The following is an 11,267-nucleotide window of genomic DNA, read 5'->3' as shown; positions in this document are numbered from 1 at the left end:
ATACTATACTGCATGATATTCAGGCTCAATGGACAGAACCACCCGACTACACACAACAAAATGTAAAGGGGGCAAGGGGGCGTGGCATTATCACCTAAAAGCAACCCAAAGAATAATCCATGCATCTGTGCTCCAATCAGGCGCGAGCAAACGTAAACCTCTAGAATATAAATTTTAACTTTTACATGTTTATATTATTTACATACCGAATGAATGACTGTACTTGGAATAAGCTTTATTCACTGTGAAAGTCTTAACTGCAAGCACGCACCACCATGTGTGTGTGTGTGTGTGTGTGTGTGTGTGTGTGTGTGTGTGTGTGTACTCATGGGCTTTGTTTCAAATGAACCTAAAAATGCAAATTAAAAACAAGACAAAATAAAACTGTAAATCTGATCCCAATGGCTGAAATTTTGTTCATCTACCCAACATAATTTAATCCGCACGATTAACCTTTAAAAATGGCCAAATGGGCGGAAACCCACCCGATCTGGCAACACTGCTGGGTCGCTGCTCTGCAGACACAGTCATCCCCCCCGGGGCAGTGATCAAAAGGCAGATAGTAGTGAAAGGTTTTTTATTAATTCGAAAACATTTACAACTTTTGTCAAGCTTGAACACTTTTCAGATGAAAAGGGGGAGACCTCAGATATTCACGCAAGATGAAATCTTAAGGTGTGCAACGCCGATAGGTCGTATAGTTTCTTATCCCAAAAGGATATGCGTGATTGCCTTTTCTTGCCTTGTTTTCCTTGTTTTTTTTTTTTTTTTTTTTTTTTTTTTGGGGGGGGGGGGGGGGGGGGGGGGGGGGTGTTTTTCTTTTTTTTCTTGAAAAAAATATCCCCACCCTGCGGTAATTACTCCCAAAGAACAATGTTCTGGTAATCAGCTAAAACCTGGTCTGGAGACTGGAAGGGAGCGATGCTACAGCCGCCAAAAATGGTTGTGAGTCATAAGTGCGTTCAGAGAGAGAGAGAGAGAGAGGGGGGGGGGGGGGGGGGGGGGCGAGAGAGAGAGCTTAATGTCTTACTGCTGTGGAAACAACCCCAGTTTTCACCCCACTGTGCTCATCTTGTATTTTCCTCCTGTTTATCACTGCAATGACTATTATTCTAGACCCTTTCTCATACAATCTCATAACCCTTTCTTGTAACTTAGAAAACAAAACAAACATACTGTTTTGATTAAAACACCCAAATGATTCTTAATAGATAGAGTCCCTTATCACGCCAGATTGTTTCACATCAATTAACTACACAATTACAGCAGATCTGAATGAAGACCCACCCTCTGACCACATTCCAGACAAAAAAAACCCAACAACAACAACAAAATAATGCGATTAGATGTTTTAATCACAGTTTAAAGTTCTCCATCCACCCCACCCCAAAGGATTTCCTCACTTTACTTCTAGAGGGTTGATTGAAAACTTAAATGCACGAAGTATTTCACTTGGTTTTACAGTGAGATATCAAACTTGAATTTTGTCCTGTTCCCAGTGGGTCTTTTCTTGTAGAAAGAAAACTAGTTGACTAGTGTCACAGTCAAGCAGCAAATCTAGCAACTCATAACAAGAGAACAAAGGACTATTCTTAACCGAATCCACAGCAAAAAGATTCATCCTCAGTTTTTAATGACTGCTAATTTGAGTAAAACTGTCATCCTTTCTGAAAAAAAAGCAGATGTTCACACTGTCAAGGTTACACTACAATGATGCAATCGTGAGATGCAGCTGGAGCAAGTTAACAGAGTAATGAAGGAATTTTCAACAAAATCACAGCAACAAGGAATTTATGTAGAAATCTCTCCTGGGACCAGAACATGAACTCCAGGTTAAGTAGAATACTATTTCAAAATAGATAAGTACATGACGAGGTTGTGTAAGACAGGAAAACACAAAAACTCGATAAGGTTTAATGTGGAGCCTGAATTATTGACCACACAGTAACACAATAAAGAGCAACAATCCAGTGCCAAAAAGTGAGATGTTTTTATTTTTTATTTTTAATTCTGGTAAATAGGCTTGTAGTCAACAGGATTTGTGAAGGGGTTATACATAAAAATAAAGAAAAGATCTGTTTTGCAAGTGTAAGTGGACAACTAATGTTGTGATATGCAGGTCTATACATGTTGAATATTTTTGATATTGTTCTGTTAAATATTGATGGATATAAGAGACCTCACCATTCATTTAATTAATTTGATCACATGTAAATGTCAGCGATCAGTTAATAATTTAAGATGTATCAGTTGCCCATTTTTTTCCAGTCACCAGTGTTCATAAGTAATTTATAAGTGGCCTCTAAGCTGCAGTGCATTTGGATGTGTACTGGACAGTTTCTGCAACAAGATGGTGCTATTTAGTAAGTCAGGCCAGTTGTTCGTGTAAAAGTTGTAGAAGGAAAAAAAGCTTCTGTTGTTGTTGATGCAATATTTTGAAAAGACGAGCGAGGTTTTTTGGGCTCCAGAGGACGTTTTTGGCAGACTGTGAGTCACTTACGGTGAATTATGCACTGAAGAAGCCCGCAAAATAAAGGAAGCGCCACATCCACAGTACTACAACACAAGTATCCTTATGACTGCATCATGATAGTCAGTTGTACATTATAATAATTTCAGTCCCCTTTTGCCACTTAAAATGTTTTCTCAAAAGTGTTGTATTTGTTGAATTTTTTTGTGCTGAACTATTGCCCATCTCTTTGGAAAATGAGATGTTTAATGTCAGTCAGACTTTTTAAAGGATATATTGCAGCTTCTATCTTGCGTTCTTTCTATCTCAAACAGCCTGATACCATTCATAAGTGATATAATTGACATAATATAAGCCAGAAAGTCATTTAAAACGGCTTAAATACCGGCAATCACTTATTGGTACAACAGCCGTGACGAAAGGAGAGAATGAATAGTGCAATCATGAACCCTCCTGTGGCCACGCCCACTCCTGAAATTAGGTCAGAGCTCATACACATTCACACTATTGGAAGGGAAAGATAGAATAATAAAAAGGAGAGCGAGATGGAGGGCTGGTTTGCACCTGTGGATGGGGGATCATGACGCAAATGATGAGACTGTAAAAGTTCACTCTTTTTCTATCACTTACCTCCTGTTTTTAAAGTCTCATCTCTGCTGACATCCAGTGGCTATTTCTAATCACAGCAGTTAAAATACAGTAATCATATTACTTACCATTCAATTTTTATAAGTCGGTTGCTGATATTATCTAAATCTTAATTTATAATTTATAATAACTATAATTTAGGAAAACACAATGATATCTTAGAAGATTTATATGATTAGAGTTGTATACACAAGATACACACTACACAATTGGATGCCTCCAATTTCTCTTTCTCTGTGGCTGTCACCAAAGCTTACTGGCTTTCATCACAGGAGCCTAAAAATATTTTTGTTTGTTTTTTCATATATCTGTTTCCTTTGTATGTGTGTGCTACTGGGACAAGTGTGTAAAAGGATGTGGGTTAATGTTTAGAAGAAGAACAGCTGAGGAGGGTGTTTAGAAGTGTAAACACCAGGAAAGCGGCTGGATCAGACGGTATTAGCGGACGTGTCCTTAAGACCTGCGCTGACCAGCTGGCACCTGTGTTTACAGTGATATTCAACCTCTCACTGAAACTGTGTGTGATTCCCACCTGCTTCAAAAAGTCCATTATAGTCCCTGTCCCAAAGAAACCACACCCCAGCAGCCCCAATGACTTCAGGCCCATAGCGCTCACCTCTGTGGTGATGAAGTGTTTTGAGAGACTCATCAAGACATTCATCACCTCCTCACTGCCCACCACCCTCGACCCACTACAGTTCGCATACCGGCCAGACAGATCCACAGATGACGCCATATACTTCCTCTTCCACAAGACCCTTTCACACATAGACACCGGTAAGGGGAACTATGTGAGAGTGCTGTTTGTAGATTACAGCTCAGCATTCAACACCATAGTTCCCTCCAGGCTGGTCTCTAAGCTGCTGGACCTGGGCCTGGGCCCATCCCTGTGCAGGTGGGTTCACAGCTTCCTGACCAGCAGACCACAGGTGGTACGAGTGGGTCACCTCACCTCATCCTCCCTCACCCTCAACACTTGATCCCCCCCAGGGCTGTGTCCTCAGCCCTCTGCTGTACTCACTGTACACCCATGACTGCGTGGCCACGTCAGAGTCCAATGTCATCATCAAGTTTGCTGAGGACACTGCTGTTGTGGGATTAATCTCTCACAATGAAGAGACAGCCTACAGGAGAGAGGTCTCCCGCCTGGAGAACTGGTGCCAGGAGAACCACCTCCTGCTCAACGTCAGCAAAACGAAGGAACTGATTGTGGACTTCAGCAGGAAGCAGCAGAGGGACTACCATCCACTTCTCATCAGTGGTGCTGAGGTGGAAAGAGTGGACACTTTCAAATACCTGGGAGTGACCATCTCACAGGACCTGTCCTGGACTCATCACATTAACATCACTGTGAAGAAGGCCAGACAGCGTGAGAGACTTCAAGCTCCCACTCAAGGTGCTCAGGAACTTTTACACCTGCACCATCGAGAGCATCATGTGTGGGAGCATCACCACCTGGATGGGAAACTGCACTAAGCAGGACTTCATGGCCCTAAAAAGGGTGGTTCGCTCAGCTGAACGGACCATCAGAACCATCCTCCCCAACCTGCAGGACATTTACACTAAGCAGTGCAGGCTGGGGGCCATGAAGATCCTAAAACAGTCCAGCCATCCCGGACACTCTCTTCTCCCTGCTCACATCAGGCCAGCATTACCGCTGCCTGAGGACTAAGACTGAAAGGTTGAAGAAGAGTTTTTACCCACAAGCCATCTGTTCTGTTTGATGTTTTCCTCCTGTTTTCTTTGCTGAGAAATTTGGTGTTTATAAGTTTTTCATGTTCCTTTGCTGCCATCTACTGGGGAACAAGGGTAGTGTTTTTATGCTTGCGGCATCGACTGATGACGTCATGAGCAGTGGACATTGTTTGTGCGGGAAAACAAGCTTGATGCGCGATTTCTGTCTGTTGAGTCTCAAGTCAGCCCTTGAAGGCATCGTCGGTATGTTGTATTAATTATATGCATATAAAACAAGATCAATGTTAATCCACCTAGTTTAGAGCCCTGCTAACCTTTAGTAGAGTTCGATATTTGTTATTTGTTGGTTAAGCTAATCTAGCTTCTAAGCTATTTTCTATAGCAGTGTCAAATCGCCCTCTGAATGGTATTGTATTTTGTTTCACAGTTTTACCCTACTTCAACTTACCATAAAGAGTTAACTGGAACCTGTCATTTGTGTGGTTTGTTGGAGAGGAGTTAACCAGCTGTCGACCCTGGCAAGGCGTTGGGGCAGGACAGTACAGTAAAACGACGTCTTCTGGCGGGCTGATTTTCGCAACTGGAGGACAGAACGACACCGTATGAGTGACGGACCTGACAGAATCACAGTAACTGGATTGTCTTTTCAAGCAAGTACGATTAAAATCAGCGTCAAGATGTCGGAAAAAGCTTCGACCACACGATCCATAAAAACCAGATCAGACGCAGCCTGCTCATCTAAAAGGTCTTCAAGCTCCTCTGCTAGCAAGTTAGCTGCTGCTCAGGCGCGGGCAGAAGCAGAGGCTGCTAGGACTGAAGTGGCATTCGCTGCAAAAGAGAATGAACTGAAATTAAAGCAAGCAGAATTGGAATTAGAAAATAAGCGTTTGGAAATGACACTGAATAGAGTCCGCCTCGAAAAACAAGCTGCAGCTACAGCGGCCAAAGCAGACGTCCTAGAGGCAGCAGTGCAAGAAGAATTCAAGCAGGTTTTCAGCGACATTGATGTGCCAACCGAGAACTCAAAGGTACGAACAAAGGACTATGTTGAGGGAGCAGATAAATACTCTCCAGCAGAGCTATTAGAAAACACTCCCGCCAGCATCCCAGACATTCAGACCCCTGAATATGCCCATCCCATTGCCTCTTACCACACCGCGAGTGAATTACCCCATCAGCAGAACCACATAATGCCACAATCACAGCACACTGACTATGTGCCTAAAACGACACCTCGCCCTGAAATAATGCAGAAGCCTTTAGGAAATGACTACAGTGACACTGCATATAACCAACCATTAGACAATTCCCACTTACTACCCAGTGTTGCTCACCAACAAAGAAGCCCTGTACATGCTCAGTTTGATGAAAACAGAGGAATATCAGACCTTGTCAGATTTATGGCCCGGCGTGAGCTTATCTCCACTGGGCTTGTGCAGTTTAATGACCGTCCTGAATGCTTTAGAGCTTGGAAAGCATCCTTTATGAATTCTATCAGAGACCTCAGCCTCTCAGCTAGTGAGCAGCTTGACCTTCTTGTAAAATGGTTAGGCAAGGACTCATCCGAACATGCTAGACGCATAAGAACTGTTCACGTGAATCACCCAGAACATGGACTCAGGGCTGTATGGAATCGGCTCAATGAGTACTATGGTGCACCTGAGGTAATTGAAAACTCCTTGTTCAAAAGGCTGGAAAGCTTTCCCAAAGTGCAGAACAAGAATGAGCTCAAACTAAGAGAGCTGGGGGACTTACTGATGGAAATACAGGCAGCAAAGGCTGATGGGGACCTGTTCGGCCTCAGTTATCTAGACACACCCCGCGGGATTAACCCTATTGTGCAGAAACTGCCATTCTACCTGCAAGAGAAGTGGCTCACATTAGGTTTTAATTATAAGGAACAACATAGGGTCACCTATCCCCCATTCAGCTTCTTTGTGAACTTTGTGTGCCTGCAGGCAAGGATGCGAAATGATCCTGGCTTCATGCTGGCAGCATCCAGCAACGAACAGTCTGGTTATCACAAGCCTGCATCAAAGTTAGAGAGCCAGAGGGCAGTAGCTGTTCTCAAGACAGGAGTGTCTCCTGATACCTCACTAACACCTTCTGACTCCCCATCTGCAAGTAAGTCCACCAGCAGAGAGGACCCAGCGAAACGTTGTCTCTTGCACAACAAGCCCCACCCTCTCCACAAATGCCGTGGATTTAGAGATAAGCCCATAGAGGAAAGAAAGGCACTCTTAAAGAAACATGGAGTGTGCTACAAGTGCTGCAAAGCCATACACTTGGCAAGAAACTGCAACGATGAGGTAAGCTGCACAGAATGTGGAAGCAACATGCATGTTGCAGCGCTACACCCTGGCCCAGCACTGAAAGGCAGCAGCTCAGAGAACCCTGCACCTGAGAATGGCGGGGAGACTCCTGTCTCGGCCACATGCACCAAGGTGTGTGGAAAGGACATCTCAGGGCGCTCCTGTTCGAAAATATGTCTGGTAAAGGTATACCCAGCCAACCACTCTTATGCTGCAGTCCGTATGTATGCCATCTTAGATGATCAAAGTAACCGATCACTTGTACGAACAGAGTTTTTCAGTATTTTCAATATTTCAGGACAGCCCTCACCATACTCCCTGAAAACATGTGCAGGAACAATAGAGACTGAAGGTAGACAGGCATGTGGCTTCATGGTGGAACCTGTGGATGGCAGCATTGTGCTGTCACTGCCACCATTGATTGAATGCAACGAAATCCCAAACAATCGGAGGGAAATTCCCTCACCCGAGGTCGCCTCCAGCCACACCCATTTGAGACATCTCGCAAAGCACATCCCCAATCACGACCCACAAGCCCCCATTTTGCTGTTGTTGGGCAGGGACATAATCAGAGCCCACAAGGTGAGAAGACAGGTGAACGGCCCACACAATGCACCCTACGCCCAAAAACTGGATCTGGGTTGGGTGATTGTGGGTGATGTGTGTATTGGGGACATGCACAAGCCGCCGCTTGTCCACTCCTACTACACCAATGTGCTGAGAAACGGACGCCCTTCTCTCTTTCAGCCATGCCCAAACAGCTACACGGTGAAGGAGAGATACTGTGTCACTGAACCCTTCTCACACTTCATCCTGCATGGAGGCAGTCATGCAAAGGCAATACAGAACACTTTGGACAGTGATGCGTTTCAGACAACAAAGGATGATGACACAGAGACACCGTCCATAGAGGACATGCAGTTTCTGAGCATCATGGACCATGGAGTCTACAAGGACGAGGGAAACAGCTGGGTGGCTCCTCTTCCTTTCAGAGCTCCCCGACCACGGCTGCCCAACAACCGTGCCCAGGCGCTGGAACGCCTCAATTCGCTGCAGCGCTCATTCAAAAGGAGACCTGAAATGAAACAGCAGTTCATTACGTTCATGGAAAGGATCTTTCAGAGCGGGCACGCGGAAGAAGCTCCCCTACTGAAACCCGGAGAGGAACACTGGTACCTACCGTGCTTTGGAGTTTATCACCCGAAAAAGCCTTCTCAGATAAGAGTCGTGTTTGACTCCAGCGCACAGCACAATGGCCTGTCTCTAAACCAAGTGCTCCTAACCGGACCAGATCTCAACAACAGCCTGGTGGGCGTTCTCCTTCGTTTTAGAAAAGAGAATGTCGCCTTCTCTGTGGACATACAGCAGATGTTCCACTGCTTCAAGGTCAGGCCCGAGGACCGCAACTTTCTCAGGTTCCTTTGGTTCAAGGACAATGACCCTGAGAAAGAGGTCACAGAATTCCGCATGAATGTTCATGTGTTTGGAAATAGCCCCTCCCCAGCTGTGGCTATTTACTGTCTCAGGCGTGCAGCTCTGGAAGGTCAGAGTGAATATGGAGAAGATGCACAGCGGTTTGTGGGCAGAGATTTTTATGTGGATGATGGACTGAAATCCCTACCTACAGCTGAACAGGTGATCAGTCTGCTTAAAAGGACTCAAAGCATGCTGGCAGGCTCCAATCTCAGACTGCACAAGCTAGCCTCGAACAACAAAGAGGTCATGCAGGCTTTCTCCTGTGAAGATCGTGCCACTGACTTAAAGGACCTCGACCTGGCTGCTGACAGTCTACCAGTGCAAAGGAGCCTTGGTCTACACTGGGACCTGGATTCAGACTGTTTCACTTACCGGGTGGAGGATGAGAGGAAGCCATTCACCCGACGGGGAGTCCTCTCCACAGTGAACAGCTTATATGACCCTCTTGGATTCGTCTCTCCTGTGACAATTCAAGGAAAGGCTCTGCTTCGCGAACTCGCCACCGACTCTCCTGATTGGGATGCTCCTCTGCCTGCAGAAAAGGAGAAATTGTGGGACAGCTGGAGAGATTCTCTTCAAGAACTGGAAAAATTAAGAATTCCCAGAGCCTACACCCGCATATCCTTGTCTGCAGCTGAACGAATTGAGCTCTGTGTCTTTTCAGACGCATCAGAAAGGGCAGTTGCTGCAGTTGCTTATTTAAGAACTGTAGGTGCAGATGGTCAATGCCGTACAGGACTGATCGCAAGCAAAGCGAGACTCGCGCCACGCCCAGAACACACCATACCCCGTTTGGAGCTGTGTGGAGCAGTCATGGCAGTGAATCTGGCTGAAGCCATCATGTCTGAAATCGACATCAAATTTGATGCAGTCACATTCTACACAGACAGCAGAATTGTACTCGGGTACATTTTCAATGAGAAAAGAAGATTCTATGTGTACGTGAGCAACCGAGTTCAGCGCATCAGGCGAAGCACACTGCCACAACAGTGGAGGTATGTAGACACTCAACACAATCCTGCAGACATTGCAACACGGTCGGTTCCAGCAAACCGCCTGAAAGACGCAATGTGGTTTACTGGACCAGCATTCTTGTCTCAGCCTGTTGACATGCTGCCTGTTGAACAGTCCTTTGAACTCTCACAGCCAGAACGAGATCCTGAAATCCGGCCGCAAGTGACCACACTGTCTATGACAATGTTCAAAACCCTTGGTTCACAGCGTTTCAGCCGCTTTTCACGCTGGAGTTCTCTCACAAGGGCTGTTGGTGTGCTGATTCACATCCTTCAGTGTTTCAGGAAAGACAAGAATAGCGAACAGTGTCAGGGATGGCATCTTTGCTGCACACCTGCAACAGTGGATGTTCTCAACCAGAGCACAACAGTCATCATTAGAACAGTCCAGCAGGAGACCTTTGAGAGAGAACTAGAGTGCCTCTCATCCAACACAAACATTCCAAAGGGCAGTCTTCTCTGGTCCTTGGATCCCTTTCTTGACCAAGCAGGCTTGCTGAGAGTCGGAGGACGTCTCACAGCTGCCGATCTAGAACCCAGTGAGAAGAGACCGCTGATCTTGCCTGGAGGTCACCATGTAGCCACCCTCATTGTGCGCACTTTCATGAACAGTCACAACACCAAGGACGCCACTTTACTGAGGGCGCCATCCGATCTGCTGGCTATTGGATACTGGGTGCCAAAAGAGTCGTAAACAAAGTAATTTTTGAATGCTTTGTCTGCCGCAAACTCAGAGGAAAATGTGAAGTTCAAAAGATGGCTGACCTGCCACCCGACAGACTCAGCACTGAGCCACCTTTTACTAATGTTGGCATGGACGTGTTCGGGCCCTGGGCTGTTGCTGCACGTCGCACAAGGGGAGGACACGCTGAGAGTAAGAGGTGGGCAGTTCTCTTTACTTGCTTATCTGTCAGAGCCATTCACATCGAGGTCATCGAGTCTTTAGATTCATCCAGCTTCATTAATGCACTCAGAAGGTTCCAGGCCATACGGGGGCCAGTGAAACACCTACGCTCAGACAGGGGCACAAATTTCATCTGCGCCTCCAAAGACCTCAAAATCCCTTCAAATGCTGATGAGAAGACACTGGAGAGATTCCTCTCTGAGCAGGGCTGCAGTTGGACCTTCAATGCCCCACACTCCTCTCATATGGGAGGGGTGTGGGAAAGAATGATCGGTGTCACACGCCGCATCTTGGATTCAATGCTCATGCAAATAAGATCTAAGCTCACACACGAGGTGCTCACAACCCTTTTGGCTGAGGTCACGGCCATTGTGAATAACCACCCACTTGTGCCTGTGTCTACTGACCCAACAGATCCTTTTATCCTCACACCCGCATCACTGCTGACTCAAAAGATAGGCCCCTGCCCACCTCCAGCTGGCGAGTTTGACCACAAGGACTTACACAAGCAGCAGTGGCGCAGAGTTCAAAGCCTGTCTAACACTTTCTGGGACAGGTGGCGCAAGCAGTACCTGGCGACACTACAGCCCCGCAGGAAGTGGTCATCCGACCACCCCAATCTCAAAGAAGGAAGTGTAGTGCTTCTCAAGGACATTCACTGCAAAAGGAATGACTGGCCTCTTGGCATCATCACAGAGGTGTACCCCAGCAAAGATGAACGAGTACGCAAGGTTCAGCTGAGAATCGTC

This window comes from Archocentrus centrarchus, chromosome 6, assembly GCF_007364275.1.
Source record: "Archocentrus centrarchus isolate MPI-CPG fArcCen1 chromosome 6, fArcCen1, whole genome shotgun sequence".
NCBI lineage: Eukaryota > Metazoa > Chordata > Actinopteri > Cichliformes > Cichlidae > Archocentrus > Archocentrus centrarchus.
The sequence above is the reverse complement of the archived record's forward strand: the minus strand, read 5'-3'. Positions refer to the sequence as shown.